A 26,352-nucleotide genomic window follows, 5' to 3' on the forward strand; every position below is an offset into this window, starting at 1 on the left:
TTTGACATAATGTGCTTCAGGCATAACTGTGATCTCATGTCTTTCCTCCGTTTTCCCAAAATCTTAGTAATCTTTTCTTCACGTATTGCTTTTGTTCGATTCTCTTCTTGATTCTTTAATTCCACATGTTAAAACTTTTAACTATATGTTTATGTTCTTTTCTGCATTTTGCACTGCTGGACTAAAACATTCATGGGGTTTTTTCTTCTTTTATTTTCTATTTCACCAATTCTCTCTTCAGTTGTGCCTAGTCTGCAGCTGAGTGCATTCACTGAATTGCTACTTTCAGTTTAATTTTTGTCCTTCACTTAACCTATCTTAACCATGGTTTGTTTTTTCACCTGATCTTTTCTGGTGAAATCAGTGACTTCTAGACCCCACCAGGACCATATTTATCAAATGACCAATATGTCTAATCAATCTCTAATCTTCACTTCCTAGAGCAAATATCTACACTACTTTATATTGAAATTACATAATTCTTAACATTTATTCTGCATGCTGCAGAAAACAACAGACTATGAATCTACTATTCAGAAGATAGGTTGTAAGTATTAGAAATGTCATTTAGAATTGTGTTTCACCTCAATACAGGAAGAATAAGAACCTGCTATTAATATGCAAACTTGCTATTTTTTAAATTCATTGTTTTTAATTTTTGTGGGTACATAATAGGTATATATATTTATAGATTACATGAGATCTTGTGATACAGGTAGCAATGTGTAATCATATCACGATAAATGGGGATATCATCACCCCAAGCATTTATCCCTTTTGGATAAATGTTATGGACATTTATGTATTTGGATTTATGTTATGGACAATCCAATTATACTCTTTTAGTTACTATAAAATGTACAATAAAATTATTTTGACTATAGCCACCCTGTTATGCTATCAAATACTAGGTCTTATTCATTCTAACTATTTATTTTGCACCCGTTAACCATTCCCACTTCCCTCCAACTCCCCCTATTTTCCTTCCCAGCCTCTAGTAACTATCCTTCTACTCTCTATTTCCATGAGTTCAAATGCTTTAATTTTCGGTTCCTATAAGTGAGAACATGTGAAGTTTGTCTTTCTGTGCCTGGCTTATTTCACTTAACATAATGACATCCAGTTGCAACCATGTTGATGTCAATGACAGGATCTTGTTCTTTTTATGGCTGAATAGTATTCTAATATGTATATGTACCACATTTTATCTATTCATCTGTTGACGGACACATAAGTTACTCCCAAATCTTGGCTATTGTGAACAGTGATGCAATAAACATGGGAGTGCAGATATCTCTTCAATATACCAATTTCCTTTCTTTTGGGTATATATTCAGCGGTGGGATTGCTGGATCACATGGTAGCTCTATCTTTAATTTTTTTAGGAAACTCCAAACTGTTCTCTATAGTGGCTGTACTAATTTACACTCCCAAAAACACCGTACTAGGTTTCCCTTTTATATACATCCTCATCAGCATTTGTTATTGTCTGACTTTTGGATAAAAACCATTTTAACTGAGGTCAGATAACTCATTGTGGTTTTGGTTTGCTTTTCTCTGATGATCAATGATGCTGAGCACCTTTTCGTGTATCTGTGGTCAGACCGATTCTCTGCTCTCAAAGCCTGTTTTCTGTTATTTAAGATGTTTATCAAGACAATATGTGCACCGCTGAACATAGACCCTTATCAGTAGTTCTGCTTTTGCCCTTTGCATATGATCTTTGTTAGACCCTTACTAGTAGTTCTGCTTTCTGCCTTTTGAAGCATGTGATCTTTGTACCTACTCCCTGTTCTTACACACCCTCCCCTTTTGAAACCCTTAATAAAAACTTGCCTGTCTGAAACTCAGGTGGGCATCACGGTCCTACCGATATGTGATGTCACCCCCGACGGCCCAGCTGTAAAATTCCTCTCTTTGTGCTGTCTCTCTTTATTTCTCAGCCAGCCAACACTTATGGAAAATATAAAGAACCTCTGTTGAAATATTGGGGGCAGTTTCCCCCAGTATTTAATAAGATTATTAGATTTGTTCCTATACATTCGGGTTATCAATATCTTTTCAGATGCATAGTTTGAAAAATTTGTATCCCATTCTGTGGGTTGTCTTCACTTTGTTTCTTTTCTGTGCAGAAGATTTTTAACTTGATGTTATACCATTTGTCCATTTTTAAGTTTGTCTGCTTGTGCTTGTGGGGTATTAGTTAAGAAATCTTTACCCAATTCAATGCCCTGGAGAGTTTCCACAAAGTTTCTTTTAAGTAGTTTCAATAGTTTGAGATCTTAGATTTAAGTCCTTAATCCACTTGATTTTTGTATACGGTAAGAGATAGGGGTCTAGTTTTATTCTTCTGCATGTGGATATCCAGTTTTCCCAAAACCATCTATTGAAGAGACTGTCCTTTCCCCCAATGTACATTCTTGGCACCTTTGTCAAAATGAGTTCTCTGAGATGTACAGATTTATCTCTGGGTTCTCTATTCTGTTCCACTGTTCTATATGTCTGTTGCTATGCCAGTACCATGCCGTTTTGGTAACTGTAGTTATGTAGTGTAATTTAAAGTCAGGTAATGTGATTCCTTCAGTTTTGTTCTTTTGGTTTAGGATACCTTTGGATATTTGGGGTCTTTTGTGGTTGCAAGTAAATTTTAGAATTATTTTTTCTATTTCTGTGAAGAACGTCATTGGTATTTTGATAGAGATTGCATGGAATCTGTATATTGCTTTGGGTGGTATGAACACTTCAACAATATTGAATCTTTCAATGCATGATCATGGAGTGTCTTTCCATATTTTTGTGTCTTCTTCAATTTGTTACATCAATGTTTTATAGTTTCTATTGTAGAGATCTTTCACTTCTTTGATTAACTCTTAGATATTTTATTTTATCTGTAGCTATTATAAATGGGATTAGTTTCTTGACTTCTTTTTCAGATTATTCACTGTGGCATATAGAACTATTACTGGTTTTTGTATGTTAATTTTGTGTCCTGCCACTTTACTGAATTTGTCAGCTCTAATAGCTTTCTGTGGAGTCGTTGGGTTTTTCCAAATATAGGATCATATCATCTGCAAACAAGCATAATTTGACTTCTTCCTTTTCAATTTGGATGCCCTTTATTTCTTTCTCTTGCCTGATTGCTGTAGCTAGGTCTTCCAGTACTATGTTGAGTAACAGTGGTAAAAGTGGGCATCCTTGTCATGTTTCCCCTCTTAGAGGAAAGGCTTTGTTTTTCCACATTAAGGATGATACTAGCTGTGAATCTGTCATCCATGGCATTTATTATGTTGAGGTATGTTCCTTCCATACCCTTTTTAAGGGCTTTTTTAATCATGAAGGGACATTGAATTTTATGAAATACTTTTTCAGCATCATTTGATATAGGAACTTATGTCTATAAATGTCCCTCTTCATACTGCTTTCACTGTATCCCATATGTTTTGGTATGTTGTGTTTCTATTAACCTTTATTTGAAGAAATGTTTCAATTTCCTTCTTAATTTCTTCATTGACCCACTGGTCATTCAGGAGCATATTGCTTAATTTCATTGTGTTTGTATAGTTTCCAAAATTCCTCTTGCTATTGATTACTAGTTTTATTTCATTATGGTCAGAGAAGATGCTTGATATTTCATTTTTTGAAAGTTTTAAGACTTGTTTTGTGACCTAACATATAATGTATCCTTAAGAATGATGCAGCATGTGCTGCAGAGGAAAAAATGTGTATTTGGCAGCTGTTGGCTGAAATGTTCTATAAATATTTATTAGATCCATTTGTTCTATAGTACAGATTAACTCTGATGTCTCTTTGGTGATTTTCTATCTGGAAGATCTGTCCAATGCTGAAAGTGGGGTGAAGTCTCCAGCTATTAATGTATTGGGGTCTCTCTCTTTACTTCTAATAGTTCCTATATATATCTTAGTGCTCTAGGGTTAGGTGCATACATATTTACAAATTGTTATATTATCTCACTGAATTATCCCCTTTATCATTAAATAGTAACCTTGTTCGTCTCTTTTTACAGTTTTTGTCTTGAAGTCCATTTTGTCTGATGTAAATATACCCACTCCTGCTTTTTTTTGGTTTCCATTGGCATGGAATATCTTTTTCCATCTCTTTTCAGTTTATGTGTATCTTTCCAAGTGAAGTGTGTTTCTTGTAGGCAAAAGACCATTGGGTCTAGTTTTTTAATTCATTCAACCACTCTCTCTTTTGATTGGTAAGTTTAGTCTATTTATATGCAATGTTACTACTGATAAATAAGGACTTACTCCTGCCATTTTTAAAATTGTTTTGTGGTTGTTTTGTGCTCTTCTCTTCTTTCTTTCCTTTTTTCTTATCTTTTAGTGAAGGTGATTTTCTCTAATGGTGTGATTTAATTTACTGCTTTTTATTTTTTGTGTATCCATTGTAGTTTTTTATTTGAGGTTACCATGAGGCTTACAAAAACCATTTCATAACCTATTACCTATTATTTTAAGCTGATAGAAAGTCAACACTGGTTGCATAAACAAAGAAACAAAAAGAAAACCAAAAAAAAAACTCTACATCATAACTTTGTCACCCTACATTTTAACTTGCTGTTTCTATTTATATCTCATTGTACTGTCTATGTCCTGAAAAGTTGTTGTAGTTAGTATCTTTGATTGGTTCATCTTTTAGTCTTTCCATTTAAAATAAGAGTAGTTTACACACCACTGTTACAGTGTTATAAGATTCTGTGGTTTTCTATGTTCTTACTAACACCAGTGAGTTCTGTACCTTCAAATGATTTCTTATTGCTCATTTACGTCCTTGTCTTTCTGATTGAAGTACTCCCTTTAGTATTTCTTATAGAACAGGTCTGGTGCTGATAAAATCCCTCAGATGTCTAGGAAAGTATTTACTCTTCATGTTTGAAGGATATTTTTGTTCAAAATATTGTTTGAGGTTAACGTTTTTTTCTTTCAACACTTTATATATATCATGCCACTCTCTCCTGGCCTACCAGGTTTCCACTAAACAGTATGCTGCTAGACATATTAGAGCTCTATTGCATGTTATTTGTTGTTGTTGTTTCTCTCTTGCTGGTTTTAGGATCCTTTCTTTATCCTTGACCTTTGGAAGTTTGATTATTAAATACCTTGAAGCTTTCTTTTTTAGTTAAATATGCTTGGTATTCTATAACCTTCTTGCACTTGGATATGAATATCTTTTTCTAGGTTTAGAAAGTTCTCTGTTATTTACACTTTTAATAAACTTTCTACCCGCCTCTCTCCCTCTACCCTCTTTTTAAGTTCAATAACTCTTATTTTGCCCTATTGAGTCTATTTTCTAGATCTCATAGGTGTGTTGCATTGTTTTTCAGTCTTTTTTCTTTTGTCTCCTCTGTGTATTATCAAACAATCTGTTAAGCTCACTAATTCTTTCTTTTGCTGGATTATTTCTGCTACTAAAAGACTCTGACGCATTCTTCAGTATATCAATTGCATTTTTCAACTCCGGAATTTCTGCTTGATTCTTTTTAAATATTTCAACCTCTTTATTAAATGTATCTCATAGAATTCCTATTTCCTTCTCTGTGTTATCTTAAATTTATTTGAGTTTCCTCAAAACAGCTATTTTGAATTATCTGTCTGAAAGGTTACATACCGCTGCTTTTCCAGAATTGGTCCCTGGTGACTTATATAGTTCATTTTGTGAGGTTATGTTTTCCTGGATGGTCTTGATGCTTGTGGATTTTTGTCTGTGTCTGGGTATTAAAGAGTTATATATTTATTGTAGTCTTCTCAGTCTAGGCTTGTTTGTATTCATCCTTCTTGGGAAGGCTTTCCAGATATTCAAGAGGACTTGAATGTTGTATTCTAAGCAGTATCTGCGCTAGGGGGCAACTCAAGTCCAGTAATGCTGTGGTTCCTACAGACTCTTAGGGGTATCCCCTTGATGGTCTTGGATAAGATCTGGAAAAATATGCTATAGATTATCAGGCATGGACTCTTGTTCTCTTCCCTTACTTTATCCCAAACAGAGTCTTTGTTCTGAGCTGCCTGAAGCTGTGGATTAACATAAATATTCCTTTGGCCACTGCCACAAAACTGTGCTGGTTCAGAACTGAAGCCAGTACAGCATTGGGTCTTGCCCAAGGCTGGCTGAACCACTCCCTAGCTGCCACCTATGTTCTCTCAAGGCCCTTAGTCTCTACAATCAGCAGGTAGTGAATCCAGGCAGACTTGTGACCTTCTCTTAAGGGCAACACCAAATTCCCTGGTGCCCGCAGTGGAAGCTGTTCATGGTATGCATGGTCCAGCCACAGCCTTGCATGCAGCCAGCACCCTGTCTGTGAGCAGTGGCTAGACACTGTGCTCACTCACACACCCCTCACCACTCCACACCTGGCTCACCCTTGGCAAGCATGGGATCCAGGCTGGTAGCATGAGCAGAACACAACCTACTGGGCCAAGTGGGTGGAACAGACCAGTGGGCCCAAGCAAAACGGGCAAAGGCACCACCGGCTACAGAGGTTTCCGGCTGCAAAAGTGACACCTTAAGGATCCTGTGACAAAGGGCCAGCAATGAGTTCAATTTAGTGTCTCACAATTGCTGTGCTCTCCCTCTCCCAAGAGCACAGGCTCTCTCTTTGTGCCACCCAGCCACTGACAAGAGTTGGGAGAGAGGTGGCATCAGTGATTCAAAACTGTCCTCTTTCCCTCTTCACAGTAACAAACCTACACATTCTGCACTTGTATCCCAGAACTTAAAGTAAAATTAAAATAAATAAATAATAAAATAAATAAATAATAAAAACTAGTTATAGCTTACATGGTTTATTTAACTTAGCACCTAAGTCATCTTCAGTGTTAATGTGAAGTTAATTAAAATCATATGACAAATATTTATCATGCGCCTACTATGTGCAAAGGACAGTAAAGTTCTACCACTCATGTAACTTAACGTACTCTCTGATTAAGAGAGGCAGTCAGTAAGTAAACACACTGGTAAATACAAAATACATTTTACCAGATGATGACAATGGCTATGGAGAAAAACAAAATATGGTAAGGATGGGGAGGAGTGGGCAAGGAAGGGTACTAGGTTATTGTCAGGATGATAGCATGACATCAGATGAAAGACCTGATAGGACTGAGAATGTATGCCATGCAGATTTCTGGGGGAAGGGCATTAGATGCCAGAGAAAAAGGAAGTGCAACATTCCTGAGTTAGTAGCATGCCTAGTAGGTTTGGGAAACAACACAATAGCCAGAAAACATGTGTTATAAATGAGGTTAGAGTAGATATAGTGGAACCATAATGTTTAGGGTTTTATTAGTTAATACAAAAATTTTGACTTTTAACTTGACGCATAGGAAGCCACTGGGAAATTTTAGGTGGAGAAGTGACATAACGTGACTTTGTTAAAATCTCACTCAGGCTAACACATTGAAAATAAATAGCAGAGCATGGGGCATAAGGAAGCCACGAGACCAGTTAGAAGGCTATTGCATTATTCCAGGTAAGAGACGATAGCATTTGAACTAGCGTGTTGGCATACTAATTGTGGCATGTGGTCATATTCTAGATGTTTTTTCAAAGTAGACTTGACAGTATTGGTCAATAAATACTACATGAAGATGATGGATGACTTCACAGTGTTTGGCTTATGCAAGTGGAAAGATGAGTTATCAAGATGTAAAAGACAAGGCAAAACAAAACTAGAAATAGTATGGCTGGGTTTCTTTTTAGACATAATACATTTTAACAGCTATTAGACATCTGTAGGGAGAGTTGAATAGGTCATAAAACACACAAGTCTGTATTCTGAGTGAAGGTAGAGATATAAATTTGGAAGTCATCAGTTCATTGGTAGTAGTTAAAGTCTTTACATCAGATAAGGTAAGCCAGTGAGTGAGTGTGAAAACTAGTAGAAGTCTGATGCTTGAACCTTAGAATATTCCAATATTCATAGATCTTAGAAATGAGGAAAAAGCAAACCAAAAGTTACTTGCCAATGAAACAGTGCTATGGTCTGAATATTTGTGCCCCCCAAAATTTGTATGTTTAAATCCTAACCGCCAAGGTGATAGTATTAGAGGTGGAGACTTTGGAAGGTGATCAGGTCAAGAGGGAAGAGCCCTCACGTATGATACTAGTGCTCTTCAAAAAGAGACCACAAAGAGCTCATTTTTCCCTTCTGCCATGTGGCATTACAATGAAAAGACAGCTGTCTCTCAGAGGAACTGGGCCCTCTCCAGACACCAAATATGCCAGCACCTAGACCTCGAACCTCTAAGCCCCTAGAATTGTAAGAAATAAATTTGTTGTTTATAAGGCACCCAGTCTTTGCTAGTTTGTTATAGCAGTCCAAAAGGACTAAGACAAGAAACCCAGAGGCTGTTAAAAAAAAATAAAAGATTGAACAAGTGATCATGACAGATTAAGTACGACAAGGACTAGGAATTGACCTCTGTGCTTAACAATATGACCGTAACTTAAGACTTCTATAGAGGGGTAGAGATAAGGCCTGACTGATGTGAGTTCAAGCAAGAATGGAGAAAAGAGAACTATATATATTGAGACAACATGCACAGGTAATTATTTTCAGGAGTTTTGATGAAAGAAGCTAAAAGAAATGGAACAAACTAGAGATAAATGTGAAGTTGAGCAAGTTTTATTTTCAGTATATGATTACAGCTTATTTGAGTAAACCAATAAGAGTAAGAAATTGATGATGCAAGAGAAGCAGAACAATTGCTAGAGTCATATCCTCAAGAGGGGATGGGCTGCAGTGTAAAAGCAAAGGGGTTGGCCTTCAATAAAGGTACAGACATTTCACCAATAATCAGAGCAAATGCAATATAAATAAATACAAAAGCAGTCAACTTTTTTTTTTTTTTAACTCTGTGGAGTAGAAAAAGAATTAGACTTAGCCAGGTGTGAGATTTTTCCAGAAAAAGTCAATGCAAAGACAAAGTGGCCCATGAAGGTATGCCCAAGGGGGTGATTATAATGATCGGGCATGGACTTTACATGAAAGTGGAAGTGAGAGCATATGGTATGCGAGAAATATTGTAATGGTAGCAAAAGCAATGGAACGCAGGATGCTGGTAGGATTTAAGAATTCTTAGTGTCAGGGCAGTAGAAGGAGTAAGCTGGGAAAATGGGAGTGGTCTTTGGAGAGTGTAATGCTTAAAACGAAGATTATGGGGAAGAGTAATTATTGACAATGCCAACATCTTGGTCATGACCATAGAAATATGTGCCTGAGGTGGGGTAAAAAAAAATACAATCGCTGGAGGGGAGAAGGTAAAAAAAAATGAGGTAGCAGATATGTGAAAAATAATATAACACACATACATATATACACATACATATTTTATATGCATATGTTTTACATATATGTCTATGTATTGAGAAAAAGGATGTGCTAGGTGCTGAGTTTGAAAAAATGTGCAAGAGAAAGACCTGGGGATCTGTAGATGCCTGCAACAAGGTAGAGTAATAAAAGGCACAATATAATAGCTTGAACTTAAAGCTGGGTATTTTTAAGGAGAATTGTCTGAAAGGTATCAAGAGAGTATATGCTTATCTCCAGGCCCAGTAGCAGAAGAGTGCAGAAGGAAAAAAAAAAAAAAAAAAAAAAAAAAAGCTCTTAAAAGGGCTTCCCGGGAAGCCATTTCCTTAGAGAGAGTCAAGTTTCATAGAGGGAGAAGGTTAAAGAATGTTTGGCAAATAGGTGAAGAATGCATAGTTTTGCTGATAACAGACACTGAGTCCCACACCCTTATGGGGTGAAGGATAAATCTGGATGATGAAGAACGACTTGGAAGTCTTAGAGATCATAGAGTAACTGACAAAATCAAAGATTAAGTGGAAAATGGGATTAGTCTTGGGTCCTTAAGCAGGATACATTAGGGATGCAGCATCTGTTGGTAAAAAGAGAAAGGGGGTCTTTTTTTTTTTTTTTTTAGCAATAAGTGGTCTTTATTTTGAACCTGATTCATATAAAATATCTATAAAAATCAACCATGACATTTATGAGATTTTGAACATTGGATATTTGATATTAACAAAATGATGTTTACTTTTTTTTTATTATTATACTTTAAGTTTTAGGGTACATGTGCACAATGTGCAAGTTAGTTACATATGTATACATGTGCCATGCTGGTGTGCTGCACCCATTAACTCCCATTTAGCATTAGGTATATCTCCTAATGCTATCCCTCCCCCCTCCCCCCACCCTATAACAGTCCCCAGAGTGTGATGTTCCCCTTCCTGTGTCCATGTGTTCTCATTGTTCAATTCCCATCTATGAGTGAGAACATGTGGTGTTTGGTTTTTTGTCCTTCCGACAGTTTACTGAGAATGATGATTTCCAATTTCATCCATGTCCCTACAAAGGACATGAACTCATCATTTTTTATGGCTGCATAGTATTCCATGGTGTATATGTGCCACATCTTCTTAATCCAGTCTGTCATTGTTGGACATTTGGGTTGGTTCCAAGTCTTTGCTATTGTGAATAATGCCGCAATAAACATACGTGTGCATGTGTCTTTATAGCAGCATGATTTATAGTCCTTTGGGTATATACCCAGTAATGGGATGGCTGGGTCAAATGGTATTTCTAGTTCTAGATCCCTGAGGAATCGCCACACTGACTTCCACAATGGTTGAACTAGTTTACAGTCCCACCAACAGTGTAAAAGTGTTCCTATTTCTCCACATCCTCTCCAGCACCTGTTGTTTCCTGACTTGTTAATGATCGCCATTCTAACTGGTGTGAGATGGTATCTCATTGTGGTTTTGATTTGCATTTCTCTGATGGCCAGTGATGATGAGCATTTCTTCATGTGTCTTTTGGCTGCGTAAATGTCTTCTTTTGAGAAGTGTCTGTTCATATCCTTTGCCCACTTTTTGATGGGGTTGTTTGTTTTTTTCTTGTAAATTTGTTGGTGTTCATTGTAGATTCTGGATATTAGACCTTTGTCAGATGAGTAGGCTACGAAAATTTTCTCCCATTTTGTAGGTTGCCTGTTCACTCTGATGGTAGTTTCTTTTGCTGTGCAGAAGCTCTTTAGTTTAATTAGCTCCCATTTGTCAATTTTGGCTTTTGTTGCCATTGCTTTTGCTGTTTTAGACATGAAGTCCTTGCCCATGCCTATGTCCTGAATGGTAATACCTAGGTTTTCTTCTAGAGTTTTTATGGTTTTAGGTCTAACATTTAAGTCTTTAATCCATCTTGAATTAATTTTTGTATCAGGTATAAGGAAGGGATCCAGTTTCAGCTTTCTACATATGGCTAGCCAGTTTTGCTAAATAAATATGCACCCAATACAAGAGCACCCAGATTCATAAAGCAAGTCCTGAGTGACCTACAAAGAGACTTAGACTCCCACACAATAATAATGGGAGACTTTAACATCCCACTGTCGACATTAGACAGATCAACGAGACAGAAAGTTAACAAGGATACCCAGGAATCGAACTCAACTCTGCACCAAACAGACCTAATGGACATCTACAGAACTCTCCACCCCAAATCAACAGAATAGACATTTTTTTCAGCACCACACCACACCTATTCCAAAATTGACCACATACTTGGAAGTAAAGCTCTCCTCAGCAAATGTAAAAGATCAGAAATTATAACAAACTGTCTCTCAGACCACAGTGCAATCAAACTAGAACTCAGGATTAAGAAACTCACTCAAAACTGCTCAACTACATGGAAACTGAACAACCTGCTCCTGAATGACTACTGGGTACATAACGAAATGAAGGCAGAAATAAAGATGTTCTTTGAAACCAACGAGAACATAGACACGACATACCAGAATCTCTGGGACACATTCAAAGCAGTGTGTAGAGGGAAATTTATAGCACTAAATGCCCACAAGAGAAAGCAGGAAAGATCCAAAATTGACACCCTAACATCACAATTAAAAGAACTAGAAAAGCAAGAGCAAACACATTCAAAAGCTAGCAGAAGGCAAGAAATGACCAAAATCAGAGCAGAACTGAAGGAAATAGAGACAAAAAAACCCTTCAAAAAATTAATGAATCCAGGAGCTGGTTTTTTGAAAGGATCAACAAAATTGATAGACCACTACAAGACTAATAATGAAAAAAAGAGAGAATAATCAAATAGATGCAATAAAAAATGATAAAGGGGATATCACCAACGATCCCACAGAAATAAAAACTACCATCAGAGAATACTACAAACACCTCTATGCAAATAAACTAGAAAATCTAGAAGAAATGGATAAATTCCTCGACACATACACCCTCCCAAGACTAAACCAGGAAGAAGTTGAATCTTTGAATAGACCAATAACGGGATCTGAAATTGTGGCAATAATCAATAGCTTACCAACAAAAAACAGTCCAGGACCAGGTGGATTCACAGCCGAATTCTACCAGAAGTACAAGGAGGAAATGGTACCATTCCTTCTGAAACTATTCCAATCAATAGAAAAAGAGGGAATCCTCCCTAACTTATTTTAGGAGGCCAGCATCATCCTGATACCAAAGCCGGGCAGAGACACAACTGAAAAAGAGAATTTTAGACCAATATCCTTGATGAACATTGATGCAAAAATCCTCAATAAAATACTGGCAAACCAAATCCAGCAGCACATCAAAAAGTTTATCCACCATGATCAAGTGGGCTTCATCCCTGAGATGCAAGGCTCGTTCAATATATGCCACTCAATAAATGTAATCCAGCATATAAACAGAACCAAAGACAAAAACCACATGATTATCTCAATAGATGCAGAAAAGGCCTTTGACAAAATTCCACAACACTTCATGGCTAAAAACTCTCAATAAATTAGGTATTGATGGGATGTATCTCAAAATAATAAGAGCTATCTATGACAAACCCACAGCCAATATCATACTGAATGGGCAAAAACTGGAAGCATTCCCTTTGAAAACTGGCACAAGACAGGGATGCCCTCTCGCAATCAGGCAGGAGAAGGAAATAAAGAGTATTCAATTAGGAAAAGAGGAAATCAAATTGTCCCTGTTTGCAGATGACATGACTGTATATCTAGAAAACCTCATTGTCTCAGCCCAAAATCTCTTTAAGCTGATAAGCAACTTCAGCAAAGTCTCAGGATATAAAACCAATGTACAAAAATCACAAGCATTCTTATACACCAATAACAGAGAAACAGAGAGCCAAATCATGAGTGAACTCCCATTCACAATTGCTTCAAACAGAATAAAATACTTAGGAATCCAACTTACAAGGGACATGAAGGACCTCTTCAAGAAGAACTATAAACCACTGCTCAATGAAATAAAAGAGGATACAAACAAATGGAAGAACATTCCATGGTCATGGGTAGGAAGAATCAATATCGTGAAAATGGCTATACTGCCCAAGGTAATTTATAGATTCAATGCCATCCCCATCAAGCTACCAAAGACTTTCTTCACAGAATTGGAAAAAACTACTTTAAAGTTCATATGGAACCAAAAAAGAGCCCGCATCACCAAGTCAATCCTAAGCCAAAAGAACAAAGCTGGAGGCATCACGCTACCTGACTTCAAACTATACTACGAGTCTACAGTAAACAAAACAGCATGGTACTGGTACCAAAACAGAGATATAGATCAATGGAACAGAACAGAGCCCTCAGAAATAACACCGCATATCTACAACTATCTGATCTTTGACAAACCTGAGAAAAACAAGCAATGGGGAAAGGATTCCCTATTTAATAAATGGTGCTGGGAAAGGGGGTTTTTATAAAAGTGTTTCGAGTCTCAGGATCCTTTCTTCACTAATACTGATGAAGTGTGAAAGGCAGATGACATGCTACATTTAGTGAGATATTCTGAAACACATATACAGAGAAAATCTGATCTGTGTGATAAATGCTAAGGAATATATATAATGGAGTTTGAGCCAAAATATTGTAGGATATGTGGAAAGCTAATATTATTAATTAATTAACACAATTAGTTACAATTTTTGTTGGAAACCAAAACATCTATTTATTTCCCTGATGTTAATAAAATAAGCCAGTCTGATTTATGCAATGGTATTTTGCAATGGTGCAAATAAATCATTGCACTGTCTATTTCTACCTGTCAGCTGGGTATCTAAATCTTGGAGGTAATTTTTTTTTTTTTTTTTTTGAGATCGTGTCTCACTCTGTCACCCAGGCTGGAGTGCAGTGGCATGATCTCGGCTCACTACAACCTCCACCTCCCAGGTTCAAGCAATTATCTGCCTCAGCCTCCCGAGTAGCTGGGATTACAGGCACCTGCCACCACACCCAGCTAATTTTTCTGCATTATTAGTAGAGACAGGGTTTCACTATCTTTGTCAGGCTGGTCTTGAACTCCTGACCTTGTGATCCACCCACCTCGGCCTCCCAAAGTGCTGGGATTACAGTCATGAGCCACCGCGCCGGGCCTGGAGATAAATGTTTAATCATCAACATATAATATTCACATTTCAGACACTCAGAAAACCCAACCTTGAATTGAAGATAATTCTTAAGAACAGTAACCACAGAATACTCTCCAGTCCAAAACCACAGTGCACTGTGCTTAAACCGCTGATCCCTGGTAACACATGCAATAGCCTTGCGATATGTTATTTCCATTTTTCAGAGGAAAAAAATGAGACACAGTGAGATAAAACTGTGCTAGGTCATGCAGCGAGTAAATATTTAAACATGATATATCTGAGCCTAAACCACTATCGGAAACCATGATGTCTGTCTATCAGGCTTCTGTAGTGAGTACTTCTCAAAGCATAGTCCCTGGACCAACGACCAACGAATTTGTAAGAAATGTGAATTCTGCGACCCCACCTCAAACCCTTGAACCACAAAGTCTGAAGATGGTGTCAACAATTCTATATTTTCATAATCCTTCCAAGTGATTCTGATGCACGTTCAAGTTTGAGAAAGTCTATAGTAAGGAGAGATAAAACATCAAATTATTGAGAGCATGAGAAAGGGCAGAATAACTACCCATTACTCTAGGTTATATATTTCTCTCTTATATGGGTGGTGTGTGGGTGGGGGTGGTATGTGTTCAGGGATGGGTATGAGTATGTATATGTGTGTATGGGAATGGGGTGTAGTACTAGCTAACACCCCTCCTCTGTTATAAATACCTTTAGAATTATTATCCACTTCAGGAATTACTGAAACTGTTATGAGAGTCAAATAATTTGGAAAAATACATCCAGCTTATTGTAATCTTGCCACTCTGAGGAGTTGGTTATCAGCACAACTGTTGTTTTTATTTTTTTAGTCTATTAAATGTATGAAGAAACAATAACTCTTACACTTCCAAACATTAAAGCTCTCATTTTCACTACAAAATCTGGTGCCTTATAAGTGTGTGAGCCTCTCAGTTCTGCCAGAAGTGAGACTTTGCAAAACAGGACAGTAATGTCACAGGGCTATGAGACAAAAGAACAGTCATGACATTAATCTCTGACTCCATATAGGGAACACCTTATTAGAAAAGACATTCTTGCTGCTGCAGAGCTATTGGCAGGGCAGCTGAATTACTGCAACAGCCATTTAGTCTCTTCTTTTTCAGTGAATAGAGAGTCAATATGAAATAGATTGCAACTGACTTTTTTTATATTACATGAATAATTGATTCTCATGGAAAATGTTTTCTAAAAATAATCATAGCAAGAGTTCTCTCACCTAGTTCTATGCTTTCCAACCAAAATAGAGACCACTACAAAATGATCAATCGTTCAACACTTTCCCTTTAGCCCTGATGGCATAATGATAAACTAAATTCACCAGGAAAGAACTCTCAGAGACAGAAAATCCTACATCTATTAATTTTTGTGAGGCACGGCTTATGAAAATAAATGGTGGTGAAAGGTAAGTAACCTCTTGCATTTGTTTGCCTCTGCTAACTTTTATTCCAGCTACTTAATATCTATGATATCACATGTATCATCATCATAGAGGCAATTGAGAGGTACAATTACCCCATTTTACAGAGGGAGAAACAAGGGCCATAGATGTTTTAAAAACATGCATAGGTAATGGTATATGCTGTGTTTAGAACTTGGATTGGAATCTGGTTCTCTTGACCATTATACCTCTCTATCTGACACTGCCCCAGTTCTCACCTAAATTTCTGAGTGACCTGTCTAGGAAGAGTATGCTCCACTGCCACTTAACAAATGCATGATCATCTAAACCAGTAGTTCTCCAAGTAAAACAGAGGGACACCTTTCAGGGGATGTTTTTTATAACAACACTAGGGTGTTATCAGCCTTTTTCACTTGCATTCATTCAGGAGAGTATGGCAGAATTTTCCAGAGGCTACATGGTATGTGATATGAAAACAGACAATGCAGAAGCAGAAAAGAATATCCAGCTTTCTTCTGTTGTCATTTAGAAGATTCTCAAAAACATAAAAATGGCAATCTTCCCAAATTTTTTGTTTTAAAAATTTTCATAAAATTTATGTCAACATATGATTTTAATCATTGTTTCTTAACTTCTTATATGATAAATGGTAACAGATATAATCTGTATTTTTTACAAGTTATTGGAGGCCTCAATCACTTTCAAGAGTGTAAAGGGGCCTGACAATGAACATTTTAACAACTGCTGAAGAGTTGACCAACAAATAAATTCCTATGCTTCAATTATGTTCTTTCATTTACTCATTCTTCCTTTCTTCAATCAATAAATATTTCTTGAGCCCTATAATGTGCAAAGAAGCTCCAGATACTGGGTGTACAGCAATGAACAAAGTAATAGCCCCTATTCCTAGTAAGGGTAGAAAACAATCATCAATGCATAACAGATACATGTTATAAACTTCCATACATATTTTAAAGAAGGAGAGCAAGATGCTATGAGGTAGAACAACAGCGGGAGGAAAAAGAACCCTCATATAAATTAGGAAGGCTATACTGAGGAATAAGAAAGAATCATATGAAATGAATGACAGAAAGAAGACCTGACAGAGCAAACACCACATTTTTAACATCTTAAGGTGATAAAGAGCTTGATGTCCTCAATGAACTGAAGCATAGACAGGCAGTTAGAGTATAATGAGCAAAGAAGGGACAGAAAAGAAAGAGGCTGGAAACTGATCCAGGGACTGTATCTTACAAACCACCATATGTCATAATAGAAAATTGAGATTGTATTCCATGCACAGTGGCAAGTCCTTAAAGAATTCCAAGCAGTAGAATAGCATAATGTGTATTAAGTGGGCAGTATTGACTGAAAGAAGGAAATCTATCAAAGTTAACCAAAAGAAATAGAATAGGCAAAAAATCTGTGGATCGAGGGAAGGAAATCTATGCATTATCAAAACCTTGTGGAGAAACAGGCAAACTAAGGAAGAAGAAACTGCAGAAGAATCACATTTTTTTGAACAATAAGGTGAGGTGAGCTAAGAACACAATTGGAGTTTGACCAAATGGACCAGTGTCCACTTGAGTTTGACCCCCAGGTACCACCGCAGCTTACCCTAGACAAGGAACCTTCCCTTTATGTCTATAATATAATAACAATAAAGCACACAAATGGAATAAACAGTAATCAGAAGAAGAGAAATATATGCTCCATCTATTAGCTCCATCTAAGAGGTTTTAGGATGAGGAAGTAATGTGAGTTCAGTGAAAGGGTAAATTTGAGTCTGGGTATGACATACCATCTTTGGCAAGGGACCTCAGACTGAGAAATGGAATCATGATGTTCTCTTTGTAAGTTGGTCTTTGATCAGGACAATTTTAACATTTATTGCTTAGACTGCTCTCCCTGCCCTAACTCTCACCCAGGAAAGTTGGGCCTGCTCTGTGAGAGGTAGAGATAGAGCCCAGAGTCAACAAACTGACTGATATTTATAAAAGTTCACTATAACTGCCATGTGAGAACAGACCGGAAAAAGGGGAGCAAAACTGGAAAGAGTCATTAGAAGGCTATTATAACTGTCAAAGAGAAAGAAGATGATAGCTTGGGTAAAATGGTGATGTTGGAAATATAAAGTAGATGACTGTGTGACAGGAATTAGATAAAAAGCTAATAGAGTTCTTGATGCAATGGTTTGTGAAAATCAAGAAAGGGAGAAACAAATATTACTCCCATATTACTAGTTTGTGCAGCTGAGTAGATGATGACTCTATCAACTGAGATAAGAAAAACTGGGGGGAAACATGGCAAGTAAGAATGAAAAGAATCAAAACTCTGGGACATGTTAAGTTAACTTATTTGTGAGACATCTCAGTGGAAAATGTCAAGGATGCAGTTGGCTAAAATAAATAAAGAAATAAATAAAGTTGGAGCCCAGAGGAATGGTTTGTAATGAGGACACACATTTTGGAACAATAGACATGCATATTGAAAGACATAAAATTCTAACTGCTGCCTTAACATCTTTGAGCCTGAAAAAGGATTAGGTTCAAAGGCCTAACCGTCATGTCCCCTGCTGGCTCCAAATACACTCCACACCCTGCGAGAATTGCTCCACACCCAGCTAGTCCCCACCTGTACTAGCTGCACCCCACTCAGTCCTTAACCTAAGTGGTTTCACTTTTGTGCAAGCCAGAATTCTTTTTTTTTTTTTTTTTTTGAGAGGGAGTCTCGCTCCGTCACCAGGCTGGAGTGCAGTGGCGTGATCTCGGCTCACTGCAACCTCCGCTTCCCAGGTTTAAGCAATTCTCCTGCCTCAGCCTCTGAGTAGCTGGGATTACAGGCACATGCCACCACGCCCAGCTAATTTTTCTATTTTTAGTAAAGACAGGGTTTCACCATGTTGGTCAGGCTGGTCTCGATCTCATGACCTCATGATCCACCCGCCTCGGCCTCCCAAAATGCTGGGATTACAGGCATGAGCCACTGCACCCGGCACCAGAATTCTTCAAACAGGCCAATCACATCTTTCAGTGGGAACCCTGGGTCCCCCCTACACCCCTGTTACTACAAAGCCTGCCTCTCACAGCCCCTGAGGATTAACTCTATTCCCAAGTACAACCCCCATGTCACCTGCATGGTATGCGGTATCCTCCTCTCCCAAATCCTGAATATGTGTAACTAGTAAACTTCTGTAAGTCTCATCTATCCAGTGTTGGGTGTCATGTATTTGGCCATCTCATACTGCTTAGAACTAGGGATCTCCCTTTCACCAATAACATGAATAGCAGGTTATCAGAATAACAAGTAAATGGTATATAATGCCACTGAGATGAATAAAGTCATCTAGACACAAAATTTTAAAGGGAGTAGCCATCAGGTACAGTGATGATCCAGCAGGAGAAGCTGAGAAGTGACATGAGAGAATAAAAGGAAAACCAGTTGGTGAAGGGCCCTGGAAACCAAAAGGAAAGATTATCCAAAAGAAGGATAAAATTTTACCTGTCCACACTCAGCAACTGAGAGTCACTGATGTTAATAAGGCAAGAACAGGTTCAAGGGATTAGTGGGAATGAAATCATACTGAAGTTAATTAAACAGTGAGTGAGAGATGAGGATGTGAAGACAACATGTCTTTTTGCAAGATTCAGTAATAAAAGGGAGCCAATAAATAGATCACTATCTAGACAGAAAACTGGCATAAAAGAAATGAGTCTATTTGGGTTCTGGTAGGAATAATCCAATGGGGAAAAAGGTTGATGATGCTAAAAAAAAGAAGGGATATCCAAAGAAAAGAGGCCCTTGCGAAGGCAGGGTCTATTAGTCCATTTTCACACTGCTGTAAAGAACTGCCCAAGATTGGATAATTTATAAGGATAAGAGGTTTCATTGACTGACAGTTCAGCATGGCTGAGGAGGCCTCAGGAAACTTACAATCATGGTGAAAAGCAAAGGGGAAGCAAGGCACCTTCTTCACAAAGCAACAGGAAGGAGAAGTGTCAAGCAAAGGGGGAAGAGCCCCTTATAAAATCATCAGATTTCGTGATAACTCACTATTATGAGAACAGCATGGAGGAAACTGCCCCCACTCCAATTACTTCCACCTTGTCTCTCCCTTGACATGTGGGGACCATGGGGATTACAGGGATTATAATTCAAGATCATATTTGGGTGGAGACACAAAGCCTAACCGTATCACAGGGTGAAGTACAAAAGATCCCATTTGGAGAGAATGGTCTTTGATGAGAGCAAAAACTCATCACCCTTGTAAAAAATAAAACTCTGAGTATGAATCCTCGTGCTTTGTACATATGATATTAGAAGGAAAAGAGAACTCTTTTCCTGTGGTTTGAATTTTTCCATTAAAGTATGAGCAAGAGTATTTGCAACTAAGACTATAAATGTGAGGAGTGAAAAGACAGCAGGAAAGAGTTAATGTGGAAAGTGGAGAGAAAGCCCATTTGAAAAATCACAATGGAATTCTGAAAATGTAGTCATTCTTAATTAAATCAGTCCTTGATTGTCTGCACATCACAAATTTAACAGTAACTGCTACAATTTTGGAAACCCTACCATCACTTCACATATATTATCCTTTATTTTAAACCTTACTACAACCTTATGATGCTGAAATTGTTTTTCCCACTTTATATATAAGAAAATTGAACCCCAAAAGGTTATGTAATTGCAAAGTTAAAAAGTGACAGAGCAGTTGAGTTCAGTTCTATCCAATGTAAAAGCTGTTGCTATCTGCACCATATCAGTTTTTATCAAACTTGAATAATGTAAACATATTTAAAAGTGAAACAAATCTCATGGACTCCTAACATTGAACTGTTAAGTCATTTGATCTTCTCTTGGCATCAGGAGATTTGTAAACCAAAATAAAGATGCAGCCACTAAAGTTGTGTGAATCATTTGTAAGGTGGTAATTTAAATGATCCACAGATTTTTTCTTAAGTTTTCTCCTCCTAGGGTGACCGCAATCTTCCCCCTTCAGACACATCAAGACAATCACTACACCTCCATCAAGTGAGTACTCAGCTTTGTACACATTATCTTGAGAAAATGCAGTGAACAAAGTCATGTAAAATAATCCAGGGTTCCTATGGAATAATGGCAACTTCCTAAATCTAATCTCTTTGCCCATAATCTAACTACCATATGGAGAAAAAAAAGTGAGCAAATAAAACTACTTTTAAAACATGCCAAAGAATAAATTTGGAGACAACGAATATAATACAGTTTACACACTTGAGATTTCAACAAGATGGCTGACCAGAGATGCCTGGCACTCATACCCCTAACAACAATAACAACAACAAAGACTAGAGCAATAAATAAACAATTAAAATTAAAGTATAGTCTCTACAAAGAGAACTGGAGTACCGCAAGGGAAGTGTGAATTCCCTGTGAAGCATGGACACCCAGAATAGCAGCATAGAAAGGGGAGCAGAGCACCCTGCTTCTGGTACTATATTACTTCCACCAAGATTGACTGGGAACCAGAAAGGACTTCCATTTGCGGGGGGAAAAGGTAAGCAGAAGATCTCCAGCAGCTCCATTACATAGAGGTCACATACAGGAGAATCCTGCAGCCCTCACAGACCATGATCACAGCTGGGTGAGCTGCCTAGAGTTCACATGGCTACATTGCTCCAAAATACAAGCCCATATTGTGCACCCCTCACTTCCAGTGACACAAGTTGCTACAGTACAGCATCATCTTAGAACTGGAACCAATAACCAGAGTGTACCTTTCTCTGAGGGCCAGTGACTACCCTGTCTCTCCATCCATGAGGCCCTGTCATTTTTATCATGCTTACACATGTGACTACAGTACCATACTCCCAGCTATTGAAAGCTTGGGCCCAGTGGGATGTATGTAACTCCATCATCTGAGCCCCTCCACTGGACAGGCTATGCCAGAGCCAGTGGATACCTTGCATATGTGACTCTTTGGCCTGAAAACCAACCCAGCACCCAGAAAGCTTTGCCACTGCCACAAATCCCCACAGTCTAGGCCACTAAGGCACCTGCAGAAATTGCTGATGTGGATTTCAATGGAAGAATCTGCATGGAGACTACACTATTATGTAGTCTTCCAGAACCAAAGCTAACAAACTACCCAGTGACACCCTAGGACAACAGCTACAAGAAGATGTCTTTCCTTTCAAAAGCTATTCCATCAAATTGGAAGAAGTGACAATTCCACCAAATGCACAGATATCAAAGTAAGGATAAATGAAACACAAAAATAAACAAGAAAATATGACACTTCCAAAAAAATAATAATTATTTAATAACAGCCTTGCAAGAAAAGGAAATTTATGAAATGCCAAAGAAGGAATTCAAAATCATAGTCATAAGGAAACTTGGCAAGTTACAAGAACATACAGATAAACACTTCAATAACGTCACAAAATGAGGAATTTAACAAATGAGGAATTTAACAAAAAAAAGTGAAAAGAACCAAACAAAAATCCTGGAACCTGATGAATTGAGAGCTACAACAACAGACTAGAAGGAAGAATTTCTGAACTTGAAGATAAGTCTTTGGAAATAACCATGTCAAAGGAGGAAAAAATAAGAAGAAAAAGTAAGCCAAAGGGACTTATGTGATATCATTAAGTAAATATATCTTTACATATATTTACATATATATTTGGTTAATATGCTTAATATATATTAGAGGAGCTCCAGAGGCAAAATAGGTGAAGAAATGCACAGAAAGACTATTTAACAAAACAATAGCAGAAAACTTTGTAAGTCTTGAGAGAGAGATAGACGTCCAAATCCAGGAAGCTCAAAAGTCCCTAAATATATTAAAACAAAAGTTCCTCACCTGGCAACATTATAATTATGTTAGACTGCTCTTGAATCACTACAATGCAGTATTCAAGGGTGGTTAATTTATAAAGAAAAGAGGTTTTATTGGTTCACAGTTCTGCAGCCTGTACAGAAAGCATGGCACCGGCATCTGCTCATCTTCTAATGAGGACTCAGGAAGCTTACTATCAAGGCTAAAGGCAAAGGGAGAGCAGGCATCTCACATGGGGAGAGAGCAAACAGGGGGAAGGTACCACACATTTTTAAACAACTAGATCTTATGTGAGTTCACTCACCACTAAGGAGATGTCACTAAACCATTCATGAGGGCTATGCCCCAATAATCCAATCACCTCCCATCAAGCCCCACCTCCAAGACTGTAGATTACAAATTCAGCATGAAATTTAGAGGGGATAACACCCAAACTTTATCAATAGCCAAACTGACAAAACACAAAGAGAGAATTCTATAAGTAGCAAGAGAAAGAAAAGAGTGAAGCCACATACATGGGAATCTCCATTAGACTATCAGCAGATTTCTCAGCTGATGCACTGCAGGCAAAGAAAAAATGAGATGATATATTCCAAGTGCTATACAGGGAAAAAACTGCCAACCAAAAATACTATACACAGCAAAGCTGTCCTCCAGAAAAGAGAGGAAAAAAAGTCCTTCCCAGATGAGCAATACTACAAGGAATTCATCACTCCTAGTCTTAAAAGAAATGCTTAAGGGAGGAATACAACTGGAAGCAAAATGAAAATAATTACTATTATGAAAACACATCAAAGTATAAATTCATTACTAAAGGTAAATTCATAATCATTCAAATCTCTACTATGAAGGTTAAAGTCAATATGGTCATAAATAACTACAGCTACGATTAGTTGTAAAAGAACCCACAATATACCAATATGTATATTAAGGTAAAAGTAATGTATTGTGAGAAGTGGGTGAAAGTCTAGAGGGTTTCTATACAACCAAAGATAATTTTTTCTCAGCCTAAATTAGTCTATTTTAGCTACAAGATTATGTATATTACCCACACGTTAACCTCAAAAAAAAAAATGCAGCAGATACACAAAATAGAAAGGGAATGAAATCAAACCTTAGCATCAAAAGGAAACAGAAATCACCAGACCACAAAGGTAAACAAGAACAAAAGAAAAAACAAAGGATCTACAAAACAACCACAACAGAATCAGCAAAACGGAAGGAATAAGTACCTACATATCAATAACAATCTTGAAGGCAAATGAATTAAATTCTCCAATTAAAAGATATGAAATGGCAGAATAGATTAAAACACAAGATCCAACTATATGCTCCCACAAAACTCATTTTACCTGTAAGAACACATCCAATTTGAAAGGAAAGAGATGGAGAATATATTCTACGCAAAAATAAAAAGTGAGCAGGAGTTGCAAAAATAAAAAGCGAGCAGGAGTGGCTATGATTGTAATAGATAAAACACACTTTAAGTAGAAAACTATGAAAAGAACAAACAAGGTTATTATATAGTGATAAAGGAATCTACTAAGCAAGAGGATATAACAACTATAAATGTGTACATACCCAAAATTGGAGTATGCAAATATATAAAGCAAATATTATTAGATCTAAAAGGAGAAATACCATGTAATACAATAATAGTAGAAGACTTTAATATCCCACTTTCAACAATGGACAGATTATGCAGACAGAAAATCATAAAAGACACATTGGACTTAAACTGAACTCTAGACCAAATGGACATAACATTTACAGAATATCCTACCCAACAGCTATAGAATATACATTCTACTCAACTGCACATGGAACATTCTCCAGGACAGATCATGTTAGGCCACAAAATATGTCTTAACAAACTTAAGAAGATAGAGGTCATATTAAGTATCTTTTCTAATCATAACAGTATTAAACTGGGAATCAGTAACAGGAGGAACTTCTGAAACTTTACAAATACATGGAACTTCAACAACAGGCTACTGAATAACCAATGGGTCAATGAGGAAATTAAAAGAGAAGTTAAAAATTTTTGAAACAAATGACAACAGAAATACAACATACCAAAATCTATGAGATACGGCAAAAGCAGTACCATGAGAGAAGTATGTACCTCATAGCACTGTTTATATAAATGCATATATCAAAAGAGTAGAAAGATCTCCAATAAACAACCTAACATTGAACCCTCAAGTAACTGGAAAAGTAGGAACAAAATAAACTCAAAATTAGTAGAAAATAATAATAAAGATGACAACAGAAATAGAAAAGAATAAAAATACAAAATATCAATGAAATGTAAAGTTAGTTTTTTTGAAAAGATAAAAAAATCAACAAATCTTTAGCAAGACTAAGAAAAGAGATGACAAGTAAAATCTGAAATGAAAACAAAGACATTACAACTAATACCTCTGAGACACAAGAGATCATGAAAAGCTTCCAGATTTTTGTCTAACATCTGGAAAAAGAAAAAGATGCCATGTTCACCACTTCTATTGAACAAAGTAGGTAAGTGAAAAAGTAATTGAGGTTTTTGCCATATAGTACTGAAATAATAGTACTGCAAGTCCTAACCAGAGCAGCTAGGCAAGAAAAAAGTAAAAAGAAGCATCCAAATTCTAAAGGAGGAAGTGAAATTGTCTGTTTGCAGACAACATGATCCTACCTGTAGGAAACCCTAAAGAATTTTTTTTAAAGCTATTGGAATGAGGAAACTAAGTGAAATTGCAGAATACAAAATCAATACACAGAATGACAATTAGCAAGATGACTGACTAGAGATATTTGAAACTCATCTCTCCCACAAGAAAAGACTGTGGTGACTGGAAGCCCAGGAGGGTGGCAATGCAGACATTCATCCTCTGTAGCCCCATCTCTCCACCTAGATTAGATTGGCCCAGAGACAGGAGGGCAATTATAAATATGTAAGTCCCCAACACTGGAACACCAAGATATGTAAAACAAATGTTATTAGATCTACAAGGAGAGATTAGACTCCCAATACAATAACAGTTAATGACTTCAATATCCTACTCTCAGCATTGGGCAGATCATCTAGACAAAAAAAATCAACACGGAAACATCAGATTTAAATTGCATTATACATCAAATAGACCTAACATATTTACAGACCATTTCACCCAAAAGTTGCAGAATACACATTCTTCTCACCTGCACATGGAATATTCTTCAGGACTGGCCATATGTTTGGACACAAAATAACTCTCAAAATGTTTTACAAAGTCTACATCATATCAAGTATCTTATCTGACCACAATGTAATACAACTAGAAATCAATACCAAGAGGAACAGTTGAAACAATACAGATGCATTGAAATTAAATATGTTCCTGAATGACTGGTGGGTGAAGGAAGTAATTAATAATAACATTTAGAAATACCTTAAACAAATTAAAATAGACACTATATGCCAAAACTTATGGGACACAGAAAAAAAAATATTAACAGGCAAATTTATGGTAATTAATGCCTACATCAAAAAATACAAAGATTTCAAATAAACAACTTAACAATAAATCTCAAAGAACTAGAAAAGCAAGAACAAACTGAACCAAAAATTAGAAGGAAATAAAGAATAAAAATTGGAGCAGCATGAAACAAAATTTGGACTAAACAATACAAAACATCAATGAAACAAAAAGTTGT

General features: G+C 37.0%; 1 long non-coding RNA gene across 1 annotated transcript in view; it reads left to right on the forward strand.

Moving 5' to 3' along the window:
• Nucleotides 1–2,526: 2,526 nt before the first annotated feature.
• The window catches only part of LOC134760189 (uncharacterized), a 76,299-nt gene continuing 52,473 nt past the window's right edge, over nucleotides 2,527–26,352 (forward strand). Inside the window, exons 1-2 of the long non-coding RNA XR_010137111.1 lie at nucleotides 2,527–2,566; nucleotides 7,408–7,489. This is a non-coding gene — a long non-coding RNA (uncharacterized LOC134760189). The remainder of the gene's footprint in view (nucleotides 2,567–7,407; nucleotides 7,490–26,352) is intronic.

Source organism: Pongo abelii, chromosome 16 (assembly GCF_028885655.2).
Source record: "Pongo abelii isolate AG06213 chromosome 16, NHGRI_mPonAbe1-v2.0_pri, whole genome shotgun sequence".
NCBI lineage: Eukaryota > Metazoa > Chordata > Mammalia > Primates > Hominidae > Pongo > Pongo abelii.